Below are 17,043 nucleotides of genomic sequence, written 5' to 3'. Positions count from 1 at the left end.
ATCCAAACTCCTTCAACCAAACATCCAACCTTTAAATTAAGCAACAAGCCTACCAACTAATCCCCTCACTTTGCAACATCAAACCTTGGATTCAAGCACAAAATGTCGGACCAAAAAGGGCATGCAAAAATTGAAATAGCATTATGCAAATTTCCAGCTACAAGCCGAAAGATTATCATGAGAAAACATGGGAATGAATGCTTAGTGATTTGTCCACCCAAACTCCCCAATGCCATGACTTCCAACTCGTGTTGTGAACCTCAAAATATATCATCTATTCCCTAAAAGATCTACTCAAAGAACTTAACATAAAATGCAGCAAAGCCGCGAAGAACACATTCTGGAAAAAAACTGAACCCATTTTAACAACCCACGTAGCTCATGAAAAATTTGAGATAGAACCTCAATCATGCAAACGGAAAAAAAGAAGCCACGGGACTAGCAAACCAATAGCCCATTCAAGATTCATTCCGGGTTTAGTTCAGTTAAAGTTTACTGCTGCACTTTCTGCTGCAAAATTGTAGCTCAAACCCATCAAAGGATCATCAACACCGCAGCAAGTGACCGAAGAGAAACATCAAACATACAAGTAATTACAACCACCAGAATCAGTGCAACAGAAAGATGAACGTGAGTATTAAATGTCGGCAACAGCAAAAATCAACTCAAAACCTGTATCTAACTAGCTTGAATCTCTAAAAAACTATGTAAGATGAGCAAAAGGAGAGACTACAGTTACCTGAGGACGATTTTGTGGCCATTTGAACGTGAAATGTTGCTCAGGAGATGCACGCTGATTCCACAAATGAAATTGAGAGTTTCGTCGCCAACGTTCGCTGTTCCTCAAGTCTGATGAGGCAGCAAGTCGAGGTCTCGACTTTGAGGGTGCTTCTATGTTTTTCTCACAAAGTTCATACCATGAAACTTCCTCCCTAGATAATGTTGTTTACCCAGAAAGCAAGATCCTGTCACGGGAGCCCCTTGAAAGATCAGAAATGAGCAAGAAAGAAGGCTCAAAAATCAGCCCTGGTTCAGCAATTTTTTGCAGAAAATTTCTGCACTTTTCCTCTCGATTTTTCCAATCTTTCCTCTCTATTTCTTCCTGTTTCTCTTCCTTTTCCCTCTGACCTTTCCCAGATCCTTTTCCCTTTTCTGTTTCAAATTTCTTGTCTGGGTTAGTCCCGTTTAAATTTCCTTGCATTTCTGAGGCAATTTCTTTTGGATTATTGTAGGCATGTTCTCATCGACTCTTATTTTCTCATCTATTTTCAGCTTCTTTTTGCTAGTGCAAACTTCTTGAGAAATTTGGCATACCGCGACACTTGAGTTATTGCATCCAACAATGGAATGTTGATGTTAACCCTTTGAAAAGTCTCTAAAATCTCCTGCTCCATCTCTTACTTCTTTTTTTCTCCAACCTACTAGGAAAAGAAGGTGGAATCATAGTTTTTGAATTAAGAATAATGGGTTTATTGCTTACCTCTTTAATTGTGCATCTAAGATTGCTAGTTTTGCTTCCTTTTTATTTTCCTTAATTACTCTCAAATTGGGCATGGTAGTCCGCACTTCCTTGCCACTTTGAAAAGTCATAGCACTAACATTCTCTTTTGGGTTAATTTTCAGTTGAGATGTTAGTTTCCATTTTATTCAAAGAAGATACAAGTTGTGAAATTTGGTTTCCTAAGTTTTGAATGCGAGTTCTTGTCTCCTGTTGAAACATTTGTGTGTCGGTGGCTAAAGCTTTCATAATTTCCTCTAAAGACATACCTGAGTTTGATGCTTGGGTTGGAGGAGGTGGCGATTCATTGTAACTATAAGGTTGATATTGTGGCTAGTTGTTTGAGTGTCCATATCTCAAGTTTTGGTGGTCTCTCCAACCAAGATTATATTGGTTTGTGTAGGGGTTGGTTGATTAACAAACCCCAGTCGTTGCATTTACTTGAGGATTCACATATTCTTGAAGTTGTGAACACATATCAGGGGAGTGATCTTGAACTAAGCAAATGCCCTACACTCCAGAATTCTGCACCTGTCCTAAAGCAACTTGTCTAACAAGAGAGGTTAGCTTCAAAAGTTGAGTCTCAATATTATAAGTTCTTACTTCATTTACCTTATTGGGCATGTGGTCTACCCTTACTCCAAATTACTGTGAGTTGGTTGCCATTTTAGAGATTAATTCTCTTGCTTTTGCTGGAGTCTTTTCAATGAGGGCTCCTCCACTTGCCGTGTCTATCATGGTTCAGTCAATATACAACAACCCTTCATAAAAGTATTGCATCAACAATTGATTAGAAATTTGATAATGTCGGCAACTCGAGCACCATTGATTAAATCTCTCCTAGTACACATACAAACTCTCTCCATTGTATTGGTGAATCCCACTAATTTCTTTTTGAATTCTTCCTACCTGTGAAACTGGAAATAATTTTTCTCGGAACTTATCTTTTAAATCTTTCCACTTTCTTATGGATCTTGAAGGAAGGTAGTAAAGCCAATTAATCCTTTGCTTTCTCTGCCAATGAGAATGGGAAAGCTCTCAATTGTATTTGCACTTCAATCACTCCTTGTGGATTAATGGTTGAACAAACCACATGAAATTCCTTCAAGTATTTGTAGGGATCTTTACCTGCAAGACCATGAAAGATAGACAATAAATGAATCAATCCCGATTTTAATTCAAAAGTCACATTTATAATAGGAAATTCAATGCATAAAGGCTACTAGTTCATATTAGGAGCTGCTAAGTCCCTTACCGTCGTCTGTTCTACAATTTCAACCTATTCAAAAATTGCTTCTTCTTCACTTTTAGGATCACTAGTCAAAGGCGTTGAGATTGGAAGATTTTTATCGTCTTTTAGCCTTCCTATTCACCTTTGCTATCTTCTCAATTTTTGGATCAAAAACTTGGTCACCTGGACGAGAAGATCTCGGCATAAATCAATTCACTATTAAATGAAATTTAGATTAAAATCTCAACGGCTATGGCGCCAAATTTTTGGTCGGCTATCAAAACCTCTAAAACAAATATAATACTAATTTCACAATCACAACTAAAATACTTCAGTAAATTATTGGTGAAAACTAGGTCAAACACAAGGAAGATTTAATTCTAAATATCCTATAAGAAATTGAAATAAAAGAAGAAAGGGGGGTTGAATCAAGAGTCTAATTAACAAATTTAGGAAAAATTAAGGAAATTAATCAATTAAAAATAACTCAGCTCAAAGGTTGAACATCCACTCCATTGATTCAATTGATCATTGAAGTGCCAAAAATCATCCCTTTTAATTCAAGCAAATAAGTTCAATCAACCTTAAAATTAAGGAAAATCGAGACAGTCAAAGGTAAAATTAACAAGAAAAAGACTCCAATTAATTCCTTATTATCAATTGAATTCGATATTGAAAAGCAATTATCATTCACCCAATAATAGCATTAAATGAGATTCCAAACAACCATTTAAAAGTTGAAATGACGCAATCTTGTCTTATTTTTCCTTAGCAAATTAAAATGGAAGGGGTAGACAATCAAGTTAACTTACTTTACTTGTTGTTCTAATTCCTAACAACAATTTTGAATTGAAAGGAACTAGAAAGCATGTATTTAATCATTAAAACTACTTTAACAAGTGAGAAATAGTAATCCATTGCACAAGGAATAAAGCAGAGAAATAAGTACCTGAATATAAAGAAATTACAAATACAGAATGTGTCTTCTCACAACTCAATGATAGAGATGGAAGTTTTCTCGCTTGAGTTGAATAAGAAAATTTAGCTACTCATCTTCTAGAGAAAACGTGAGAAAGAAAAACAAAATAACAAAGGAGTGAATCGGAACCCTTTAGTGTCTCTAATTTCTCCTTATTTACAGTAAGAAAACAACCCTTATTAAGGCTAAACGATAAGAGATACGAAATTTGAAAAATCTATCAATTCCCACCGAACTTCTCTGTCAAAAATTGAGTTGTATCTGAGATCTCTTTTGATTGGCCAATGTGTAATCACTTGGTAAGATTTTCAAAATTCAAATGTCTTTCCTTGATAATTATTTCCCGGATATATCTTCCCACACAATATCCTTGATTTCCTCCATATCTTCTCAATTCAAACTCCAACATGATTTTCGTGCAAATCATAGAGAATATACTCATAATTTGAGAAATCCATAATAAAAGTTAAGGAAATCATAAGATAAATATATGTAAGTAATGGGTTTATCATTCACTGTAGTATAGTTTTTATAGTGTCGGTACAATTTTGCTATCTGGTAGCAGAAAATGATTTTTTGAATGCTCTAATCTTGATTTTCAAGTAATAATTAGCAAAAAAAAATGCTCTAATCTTCATTTTGAAGTAATAATTAGCAAAAAATAGAATTTCATTATAAAAAAATAATTTGACAAGTACCAAAGATTAAGTTTTCAATACTTGAAAGGAACAATTTTTATTCACTGGAACACTTTTCACAATTAAACGTCACAAAATTTTGTAATTTCATATTGCAAAATCATCTCTTGATAGTATATTTACATTTAGAGCATAAAACTGATCTTAACTATCATAACTTTTGCTCTCATTCAAATAGTGAAAACACAGTTAATTAGTCAAAAATGCAAAAGTTTCACGTGTGCAAATAAGTAAATCAGAAAATCAGAAAAAATATTAATTATTCACTATAGTGCAATTTTATCGTATAACAGTACAATTTTGCTGTCTAGTAGCATAATCTTTGTTTTTGACTAATAATTATTGAAAAAAAGAATTTCCAATACAAAACACAAAATAATTCAATGAGTACCAATGACTGAGTTTCCAATACAACAAACGAATGATTTTTTGTTCATTTCAATATTTTTCTCATATAGATGCCACGAAATTTTGTAATTTTGTATTACAAAGCTATTTCTAGTTTGCCAGATTTGGTCAGTCGCCTGGGCCAGACATTTTCACTTTCTTCACTGGTTTCGACAGGTCAACGCCGTGGCAGACACGTTTGCACGCCTTGCCAGTACCAACCAAACCTCCTCCCGCTACCTCTCATACAACCTCCTGCCCTAGGCAAAAGGAATAGTCAGTCTAGATAGGATTCACTTTCCTTACTTATGTTCCTCATGAGAAGAAAGCGAGTTCTATTAAGAATAGGAGTTGTGAGTCTTTTTTTTTTTTTTTTTCCTGATCAATTTCTTTTTTTTTTTTTTTTTATTGAGAGGAAAATGGATAGCCCAAACATACAAATGCTGCATGGAAGCAGCTATTTAACCTGATATCTACGGAAATTTGGAAGACCCAACCTATCAAGAGTGATATCACCTTTTACTAGACGAGGTAATTCATTAAAAGACGTATACGTTATAGATACCCTCGATTCCACCCCAACATTAGACAATCTATCTGCAGGCCTATTTGCTTCACGAAAACAATGTGAAACTACCTTAATAAACCTTCTAGCTTCCAACATTTCTTGTAACTCCCTGCGCATCCTCCAAGGACATCGTGCCTTACCTTGAATAATATGAACCAGCTCTAGAGAATCAGATTCTACATGCAAATTTTGGAAACCCTTATCCAATGCCAACCGAACACCAAAAAGGAGCGCTTTGAATTCCGCATGCAGGCTCATAAACTCCCCAAAGAAACAGGAGAACCCAAAAAGAAATTCAGCATTACAAGATCGAAGAACGCCTCCTCCTCCGCTCATGCCCGGATTACCCCTTGAACAGCCATCAGAATTAAGTTTCACCATTGATTGCACTGGACACCTCCAATGAACTATTCGCACTTGATAACGTCTCACCAATCCAGCTACCGAAGAAAAAAAATCTGGCCAATCTTGATATTGCAAATAAAGCTTCTTAAATTTTAGGTGAAAAAGATCACGCATGTCACCCAAGATTCTCTCACATATGAATGCCACCGGCAAAAGTTGACCCTCAAACATGGTTTTGTTTCGCATTTTCCATAAGTTCCAACATATCAAAGAAGGTAACAATCGGATGAGAAACTGAAGGTAAGGGTTACGAGTAGGTTTCAACCACCAACTAATGACCCTGTGTCTTACTGTGAAAGAAGGATGGAAACCTCCGACCACCACCTCAAAGAAATGCCAGATTTTGCTCGCCACCTCCCCATTACAAAAGATATGGTCAATAGACTCGGAACATGGAGATGAGCAACAAAAGCAGCGAGATGGACCTAGTATCCCAAGATGATGTAGCCTATCCATGACAGGCAACCTGGCTCTAAGCAATCTCATCATGAAGAAAGAAATGTTAACCGGTAAACCCTGAATCCAGACCGATGAGTACAACCAAGAAATGTTACCACTGCCCTGTACACATTTATAAGCTGTTGATATTGAAAAATCGCCAGAGGTGCTAGGGGCCCAAACCATGCTATCCGGGGATGTGTGACATGGGGGATCAACCTTCAATATACGTCCCACAAACCAAGAGGGTAAGACGTCGTTTAACTTGTGCACATTCCAGCGACCTTGCTCAACGTAGTCATAGACTGCACACTCCTGGAAGGTTTCCACCTGGTGGCATAACGGACCTTGCCCCAACCAATTATCATGCCAAAAATTGACCGAGCCATCGGATAATTGCCAAAGAATGTGTTGCTCCGCCTTTCCTTGAATAGCCATCATCCTCTTCCAGGTCCATGAGCTTCCCAACTTAACTTCAGCAAAGCAAGGATGAGTTTTAGAACAATTTTTGCAGTGCATGAACTCAGCCCATAACGACTGTCGCGACCTAAAATGCCACCATAATTTCATAGAAAAAGCCTCGAATACATGCCTTAGCGAACGTAAACCGACACCCCCCCTTTCCTGAGATTTACATAATTGATCCCATTTAATCCAGTGGAATCGCGGCCCATTGTCGGAGACGCCCCAAAGAAAACCAGCGAATATCTTTTCCAAAAAACCAAACAGAGACTTGGGGGGAGTCGAAGCTGCAAACAAATGAATAGGCATGGAAGACAACACACTCTTAAGCAAAACCAACTTACCACCATACGACAAAAGCTTCCCTTTCCATGATAACACCCTGCCTACAATCGAATCGCAAATTTCCGAGAAATAACATTTCTTTCTCCGTCCAACATATAATGGACAACCCAAGTACTTGACAGGAAACTCGTGAGGTTGAAATCCAGTGATCTCTGCAACCATACCTTTGCGTACCCTAGGGATAGTAGAATGCAACAAGAAACAACTCTTTTGTTGATTAACCTTTTGGCCTGATACCGATACATAAGAATGTAGAGCGTTCATGACCAATCGAATTGATCGCTTCAATCCACTAGAAAAAATAATCACATCATCGGCATAGGCCAAATGTGTAATACTCGGGCAATCTGGAGGGACTTTGAACGGCTTAAAACCCTTGCAAAGAAGCAAGGAATTAAGAAGGCGAGAAAGAATCTCGGCACTAATTACAAAAAGGCCCGGTGAAATAGGATCTCCTTGACGCAATCCCCTGCTGGATTTGAAAAAACCTTGGGGAGCACCATTGATAATTACTGAAAACCAAACATTAGAAATCAACCGCCAAATCATATCGATCCACCTTTCTCCAAACCCAAACCTTCTCAACACCTGAAGCAAGAAAGGCCAAGAGACTCTGTCATAGGCCTTTGCCATATCTAGCTTCAAAACTATATTTCCCCCTCTATTTGGTCTTCGAATATCAGAAATCAGCTCCTGAGCCAACATAAAGTTATCAAAAATCTGCCTGCCCTTTACAAATCCACTTTGTTGAGGAGAAATAATGCTTGGAAGCACCTTTGCCAAACGAGCAGCCAAGATCTTTGAAATTATTTTATTGACAAAGGTGCAAAGACTAATAGGCCGAAATTGATTGAAATGTTGGCGGGCATTAACCTTGGGGATCAACATGAGCAATGTAGAGGAAATACTCTTCGGCAGTTCATGCCCACAGAAAAAACTCGTCACAGCTTCACATACATCTGTGCCAACCACCTCCCATGCAAAAGTAAAGAAACGACCAGTAAAACCGTCCGGTCCAGCCGCACTATCCCCATCCATCGAAAATACCACAGATCTTATTTCATCATTAGAGGGAAAACGTTCCAATTCAACATTTTGTTCTGCAGAAATTAACTTAGGAACCACTTTCAAAACATTCAATGATCCCATGATAGGCTCCGCGGATAGTAATGACTTGAAGTATTTCTCCGCTTCTGCCGAAATGTGGCCTTCGTCTGATATCCACTCCCCCTGGTCGTTCTTAATACGATGTATGATTGATTTAGCTCTCCTCTCCGCCACCACCGAATGGAAATACTTCGAATTTGTGTCTCCGTCCTTTAACCATTTAACTCTTGATTTTTGTTTCCAAAACGCTTCCTCCCTGACAAGAGAATTTTTCAAGATTGCCCTTGCTTCTTGCAGAGAAAGCCAGTGTGGTTGAGATGGCTCATTGATAAATGCATTTTCTGTTACCTCTACTGCTTCTTCAGCTTGCTTCACCGCATCAAAAATATTACCAAACACCTCACGAGACCAAAGTTAGACGGCTCGCTTAACAGAGCGTAACTTTGCAGCCAGCCGTTGTAGTGGTTTCCCAGAGCATGGGACTGCCCAACTTGACCTAATAACATCCAAGAATTCTGGCCTCGACATCCAAATGTTCAAAAATCGAAATGGTTTAGGCTTGTTGTCCAGTCTAGTTGAAGTCGAAATTAAAAGCGGGGAATGGTCCGAAGGTTCCCTTGCCAGATGTTGCACCATAAAAGAAACTCCCAACGAAGAAATCGACTGATTCACAAGCACTCTGTCCAGACGCTTCCAAATACGAGCCAAACCACCCCTATTGTTACACCATGTAAAAGGCGACCCCGAAAAACCAGCATCAGAAACACCCGCCAGAGACATAAATGTTCTCAACTCCATCCCTTCATCCACTCGAAAAGGCAAACCGCCCCTCTTCTCATTAGTAGTAACAATAGCGTTGAAGTCCCCCATCACCATCCACGGGCAATCTTTGCTTGTAAAAGCTAAAATAGCCTCTGTTTATGCACTTGCATATGTTGAATAAAATTTTGGTTTGACAAGAAAGCTATTTCTTGATAGTAATTTATATTTAGAGCGTAAAAGCAATCTTATCCGTCATATCTTCCATTCTCATGAAATTAATTAATGAAATGACTATTAATTAGTGAAAATTTCAAAAGTTTCATGAATACAAATAAGTAAGTCATTAAATCAAGAGAATGTATTAATTATTCACTGTAGCACAATTTTTTGTAGAGTTGTATTGTAATTTTGCTAACTAGTAGTGTAAAATGATTTTTTACATGCTCTAATCTTCATTTTTGAGTATTAGTGATAAAAAAAAGAAGAATTTCTAATACAAAATTACAAAATAATACAATGAGTACCAACTAATAAGTTTCCAAAATGAGAAAGAAATAAGGTTTTGTTCATTTGAATACTTTTCTCACATAAATGCTGCAAAATTTTCTAATTTGATATTGCAAAATTATTTCTTGATAGTATATTTATATTTAGTGTGATGCCCCCATTTCTCCCTAGGGCGAACGAAAGGGTATCGGCGGAACGCCTGCCTAACTCTCGTCAGGACTTGATACGAATCTAATTCAAACTTAAGGATAATTAACCAAAATAAAAGAAGATACAAAGGAAGTTTGCTTCCAAAAAAACATTCAAATCTTACATCACAAGTTACCAAATGTACATCAACTTTTCCCAAAATACAATCACCATAAGTCAACTAGTCGATTACATCCAAATTTCTACTTAAAAGGTAATCAAGTCGGCTTCTCCAAAAATCTTTTCATTCCGGGCTCCTATTAAGGAAAACAAACTAATAGGGTGAGTTAACACTCAGTGAGGCCAAGAAAAGGATGCAAACACATAATAGAGTAAGTATAAGAGAGCATGAAAGAGAAATTGAGACAATAGTAAAGCTAGAAGTTTCAAGTAATTAACATTTCAAGTAAAAAAAGTAAATAGAAACAATTAGGGATACTGGAGCTCTCAGGAGCTAAATCCACTCAGTTGGGTCAAGGTCTTGATCCAAATCCATGTTGACTCTTCGTCAACTGAGTAAGTACCAAATCCATAGACTCCATTTTCACCAAATTTCGTCCACCGTTACACCCCCTAATCGGGCCTGAACGTCAAAAATTTTGATATTACTCAAGTATATCGTGGCCATACTACGCGAGTATGCCAAGCAAGATCTCTCCAATAAATCAAACTTTATGATTTCTCACGGTTCACTAAACTTCTCGACCTAACCCATGCCGGCTCGAGTCGCAAGGTTAGCCGATGAGTTTTGGGCGTTCCCCACGATTACACGTATAATAGTCGACGGGATTCACTCCAATTGAAAACCAAGTTCAAATTTAAAACAAACCAAGTTCAAGTAAGTTAAGTAATAAGTCAAATAAATGAGAGCGAGTGCGATGAAGTACACACTTGCCTCATCAAGTTATGTTCATGTATACAAGTAAGATTAATCAATTAAGCACAACAATTCATGCACTTGACACTCACCAAATCAAAAGTAAGTGAGAAAATAAAGGCTTTAGTTGTCCGCTCCGAGATTTCCTTCAAAATCCTCCTGAGCGCCTGAAGAAATAGTGATCAACCATCACTCACATATGCTCACAACCACTTAGCATTCAAGGAAGAAAGTATACTCGCTTAAAATTTAAGACAACGTCTTAAAAGAGCTTTAATCTCTCAAAAATCGAGATTCAAAAGTGAGGATTTAAAGTCACAAGGGAAAACTTGTATCATCCATGAAATCAAGTTTAAAATGGTCTATCAATATCAAAAGAAAGTGAAAAGTTCTTAAAAGCTCATTTCCTACGAAATCGGACATTTTCAGCATTGCGCGACAAAAGTTGAAAAATTGTATCTTGAGTTTGGTACGTCCAAAATGGAAACATTTGTACCGTTGGAAACTAGATTTGGAGTACTAAGTTCCTAGAAGAACTTTTCCAAGATTCCAACCAAAAAATATTCAAATTTCAGTTCAAAGTTGCAATTTCAAGAAGACAGGACAGAACCAGTCTTGGTTTTCAGCCATGTTTGGAAATTCGACAAAATTCACAGGAAGTGAATCAGCCTTTGAAATTTATAACACAACAAGATTCCAAATCTAGTTTCAAACACAACAAGCGGAACTAAATTTGGAGTTTTGAGCAACAATACATAATAGTTTCAAGTCGGCTGATTTTTGCAACCTGATCAGTGGATTTCCAGATTTGAAGAGCAATCTCTGGGGTATTGTTTGGGCCTTGAAATGATATTGAAATTACACCAAATTTTGGTACACTTAAACTTCCATATGTGGACTATCTCTCTATTAAAATTTAGGCTAAAAATTGAATGGAAAAGTAGTTAACGAAACGACCAAAATTTATGAAATTCTTCAAAGCTAATCTGCCAACCCTATCTCTCTTTCTTTTTCAAAAGTTTTGTCCAATGAAATCAGTCCCAATTCTCTCCATTTTTGAAACCAAGGTTCCAGAACATTTAATGAGCAATTGATGGGTAAATGACACTAAAATTTTCGAAATAAAATACCCTAAAATAGAATTGACCATTCGGTCAGCAGGGAAGGGAAAATTTTCCAGTTATCAGCTTTGACATAGTTTGGAAATCAGACCAAATTTGACTCTACAAAAGTCCAAATTGAGAATGGTTTATGGCATTAAAAACTAAGTTCAAAATTCTACAATTCATCATAAGGCATCATTTTAAAAATCTTTTCACAAATGGGACAAAATCGAGCCACAAGGTGCAGCTTCCCAGTTTCTCTCGGACAGACAGGCAAAACAGGATAGTCCATTTTGCCGATCCATTATGGTTTGCTCAAAATAAACTAGCAAGGGATTCTTATACCATTTGAAAGCTCTGAATGTCTAGTTTCGAATGCCGCTAACTGCACTCAATTTCAACTTTTGTACAAAGAGTTATGTTCAGACAAAGAACCGCTGGTTGGCTACCAGGCTAGCGAATTTCCAGATTTTGAATTTTTCCAAAACTCAAGTTTTAGGCAACCATTTGAAATGATTTTCGAAAGACACATTATATGCACATAATACAACATATATCACTCAATTTAGGAGCCATATAATCAACAAAAGTTCGAAGTAAAAGCAGGACAACAAGAACAGAATTTCGGACAGCTCACTCTCACGGCTTCCTTCGAATTTCTGTCCACTATCAAACCATAATCAAACTATAATTCACATAAACAACAACAATCAAGCAATAAGACCTCAAGTCAGCTACCTAAAGGCCTCTTCAAGACATCTAACTTAGAAATTAAAGCAAGATAGATGTTTCCTCAAGTTCGCTAGCCTATAAACTTCATTAGGGTTTCAAACCCATGAAATCTAACCGTCAATCTTAGTAAAATTTGAAAGGTTAAGGAGATGAAGTGATTACCCTTTAAACCCTAGATAAAGACCAGATTTTTCCACCAAGCTTTCACCTTTCTTCTAGTTGGAGCAAAAATTCAAGGGATTGTGAGTTGGATGGAGTGAATCAAGCAAACTTGAAACAAGAAGTTGAAGCCCTTCTCTTTCCTTTTCTTTTCCTTTGGTTGGCCGAGAGTGAGGAGAAAGAGAGCGAGGGTTTTGTGGTTTGATTTCTTGGAGGGAAAGAATGAAAAAGGTAGCCATAAAGTGTGCACAAAAGTCAACAATGAAAAAGGTAGCCATAAAGTGTGCACAAAAGTCAACCCTCAATAGTGCGAAATAGTGTCGTGCACTACCACTTCCTCTTTTGTTTGATATACTTATGCACTAATCCTCCAAGGCAATTCCTCTAACATTTTAATTACTCATACTTACGAGTCTAGTATTACATACTCAAATCTCCAATTAATCGTATCGGTGTGACTTACGAGAAACTTTTGACTCTAGCGCGATAAAAGCTTAAATTTTAACTCACTCACATCTAATCCCTGTGAGGACCCCAAAATTTTTTTATTTATCGAATATTACAAGTTTACTTAAATATTTATTTACTCATTTTCTCTGAATTATTTATTTCGACCATTTAAAATCCATTTATATGGAACAATGCCTCTTTTATATTTTTAAAACATTTTGTTGGAAAATTCACTTTATCGCGCACAAATTGGAAGTACGCGTTTTCACGCACGCGATTAATTGAGGGACTTAAGACCTTTATTTTAGACTATTAAGAGTGAATAATAATAGTATGAATGGAAGTGCATTAGAGATTTAGTGCACAAGTGAAACAAACCCGAGAGGAAACGAGCACAAAACGCGCGCGTTCGCGCACTATCCTTAGTTGACTTTTGGGGATTTTTGGCCACACATTTTTAAGTTTCTCATGGATGCATCACACCAGATCAAAACCTTTCTCTTCATTACCTCAAAGTGGCGCTACAACCCTTTCTTTCTCTCTTCAAAACAGCCTGCAACCAAGGAGGAAACGAACCAAGAAATCTCCTTCATTTCACCACCCAAACCTTCACCAAATCACTCCAAAATTTAACTACAACTTGCTAACCACTTGGTGATCATCTTAAGCTACAAAAGAGGGCTGCTTTCCACGGTTTTCTTGGGCTAAGGAGGACCAAAAATTTCTGCCTTAAACATTTAGCAAAGTAAGTGATGATCAAACCTTGAAAACTTGATTTATGGGAGTAGTATTGCACTTATAAGCTTGTATATTCATGTGGGTAACTTTATTTATGATGGAAAGTGTTGTGCTCTATGAACTCCCACTATGGTTGAATGGACTGATTTGTTGTGTTTTAATGGTATCAATGTTGGTTTAGTGCTTAAACTAGTGGAATAATGTTGTATTGTTGGTAGAAACTCAAAGGGGAGTGAAGGTGAAAATTTTTTAATTGTGCCCCTATGTTGTCTGTGACCCTTAGGGTGATTTTTTGTAGTTCTAATGGCTTATTTATGATGTATATATGTTGTGTGGGTTGTGTAAAAAGTTTCATCAAAAAATAACGTGATTTGGTTGGCCAAACATTATAATTTCGGAAGTTCGGTAAATCTGGAAATTTTCCCATCACTGCCCTGGCAGTGTTTTTCAAACGCCCATAACATTTTACTCTGATGTTGAAATCGAGTTCCATTTATGGTACTGGAAATTAGACATTTCCAGCTTTCCAGCGGTATAAAATGCATGTTCTGATTCCACCTGAGTAGTCCATACCAATCATTTAAACATGACTGTCATGTTTCACATCTACACTGGGAGCTCTGTTTTGAGTAGTGAATTGATGCTCAAATGTCAACTACTTGTGGACAGATTTTGAAATGACTTCTTCTAAGAAATTGTAGCCTTGTGAATCTAGTTTTCAACGCCACTGACTATGCTCAATTCCGAGTTGAATTGAGTAACTTATGACCAGATTTCTAAACCAACTTTGTAGGCAAAAACCCTCATTTTGGACAGGTTGTAACCAATATTGATTTGAGACTTGTTATTTTGAAAGCCTTGGTGTAAATCACCTACCAAACACATCTTGGATGGTTATTAGACCTTGTCTACACCAATGAACCATGTTTGAGGAAATTTCCTTGGCAAAGTACTTGAAAACGGAAAAACGGAAGTTCAAGGCAGGTTTACCTTGGAACTTCTTGGCCCTTTGGTGGTTTTGTTAACCGACTTTCCATGTGTATTTTTCTATGAAATTTTACAAAGAAATAGTCCTTATATGGCAGTATTATACTACTAATTTTGGTGCCATTCCGAGTCCGTTTCGCTGCTCAACTAAACTTCCCAAGGTTCATGATTTGAGTTTGGAAAACCATTGTTTAACAAAGAAATTTTAGTAACTTTGAATTACCATATCTTAGTGCTCAAAACTCCGATTCTTGATCCGCTTGCTGTGTCTTAAACCTAGCCTGCAACTCAAATTGAGTTACAAATTTCAGAGGCTGGTTTATACTGTGTGAATTTTGCCGAATTACCAAACTTTGCCAAAAACCAACCCCAAAACAGCAACTTTGAGCCAATTTTTGAATACCTTCCGTTTGGAATCATGAAAAATTGTCTACTAAGAAATTTTAGTACTTTCTAATCGGTTTACAATGGTACCAAGTTTTCTAATTTTGAACTTGTAAAGAGTGAGATACGATTTTTCAAAGATTTCGTATCAAAACTGAAATTTCCGAATCTTAAAAAAATGGAGTTTTTCGAATTCTCCTTATTCCTTCGATATTATTTGAACGTTTTATACTTGATTTCAAAGATGAAAACTCGATTGTTCTTGTGTTTTAAAATGCCATCTTTGAGCCTCGATTTACGAATAATTGGGGTTCATTTTCATGAAATTTTCTTCGATAATTGGGATTTATAAGTGATAAATGTGTAATAGATAACTATTGTTTGCTCAGGAGCTCAAGGAGACCTTCACGAGGATCTCAAGGGGACCACCTAAAGGTTTGTTTACGCACTCATTCTCATATTTTGATTGGTGAGTGTCAAGTGCATGAATTTGTTGCTAAAGTGGTTAACTGTTTCTTATCCGTTATATGAATTTCAAATTTTGAGACAAGTGTGTATTTTACCACACTTGTTCTCTTTCAAATGAAATTATATTCGAATTTTGCTATGTGAATTCATATCCAACTTGTATATGGTAATGTGGATGTGATTCGTATTTGTGATTCGTATATGTGATCCGTATTTGTGATTCCTATTTGGAATCATCGATTTGAGCGTTGCTCACCGACTTGTATTCGTATTCGTATTCGTATTTGGGGGACGTCCAAACTCGTTGGCTAACTTTGCGAATCGAGCCAGCATGGGCTTGGTCGATAAGCTTAGCAAACCATGAGATATTCGTAGAGCATGATCTATTGGAGAGATCTTGCTCGGCATTACTCGTGCAATATTGCCATGATATACTCGAGTATTATCAAAAATTTGATAAGCGGGCCCGGTAAGGGGGTATAATGGTGACGGGATTCGAAGAAAAGTGGTGTATCTATGGATTTGATACTTATGTAGTTAATGGAGTGTCAACGTAAGATGTGATCAAGACTTCGACTCGATTACGTGGAATTTAGCTCTTGAGAGTTACAGTATCCTTGAATTGTTTCTGTTTATTTTTCCTATTCGAAATGTGAATTATTCGAATTTTATAGCTTTACTTACTATGTAATTTGTGGCTATTTGGATTATGTGTTTGCATATGTGTTTCTTGGCCTCACTGAGTATTGGCTCATCCCGTTAATTTGTTTTCCTTAACAGGTTGGATTGGAAGATTTTGGAAAATCCGACTAGATTATGCTTTTGATTGGAATTTCGGTTGTAAATGTTTAGTCGACTTTTAATGGTTGTATTTTGGGACTTGATGTATCTTTTGTGAACATGATGTAAGATTTGAATATTTAGTTAAAGAAGCGATTTTTCTTCGTTTTGACTTGTAATATTTGGTATGTATCGTTAAGTTCGATTTGAATTATCTTGAATCCTGGCGAAAGTTAGGCAGGCGTCCCGCGGATACCCTTGGGTTCGCCCTTGGGAGAAGTGGGGGTGTCACAATCCCTCAAATTACTTTTCTTAGTCTATTATTGATCATTCTTAATTCTCCAAGATTATTGCACTCTCGGATCGAATATTACCTCGAAAAACGTGTATTTGCTATTCCTTACTAAACGAGTCGCAGTAATTAATTTTTGCTAACGGGATGTTTTAAAAATATAAGTGAGACATTGTTTCCTGCAAACGGATTCAAAATGGTTGAAATAAATTATTCGGTAAAAATGGATGAATAAATAATTAAATAATCCAGTAAAATAGTATTAAAGTAAGTAAAGTTCGGGTTCTCATATCCTTCCCTTCTTAAAAGGAATTTCGTTTTCGAAATTCACACATAGAATAACATCATACCTCTTAATAGTTATGCTTATCAAATAGATCAACAATTTACACTCTCTAACCCATATCTTATAATATCTATTCACCCAATTAGCAATCAAACTTTGATCTCCAGAGCATCCTAACTTCCAAATCATAGGGTAACTTAATCGACCTCAT

The sequence above is a fragment of the Coffea arabica genome, chromosome 2c (genome assembly GCF_036785885.1).
Source record: "Coffea arabica cultivar ET-39 chromosome 2c, Coffea Arabica ET-39 HiFi, whole genome shotgun sequence".
NCBI classification, from domain to species: Eukaryota; Viridiplantae; Streptophyta; class Magnoliopsida; order Gentianales; family Rubiaceae; genus Coffea; species Coffea arabica.
This window is presented reverse-complemented; position numbering follows the sequence as displayed.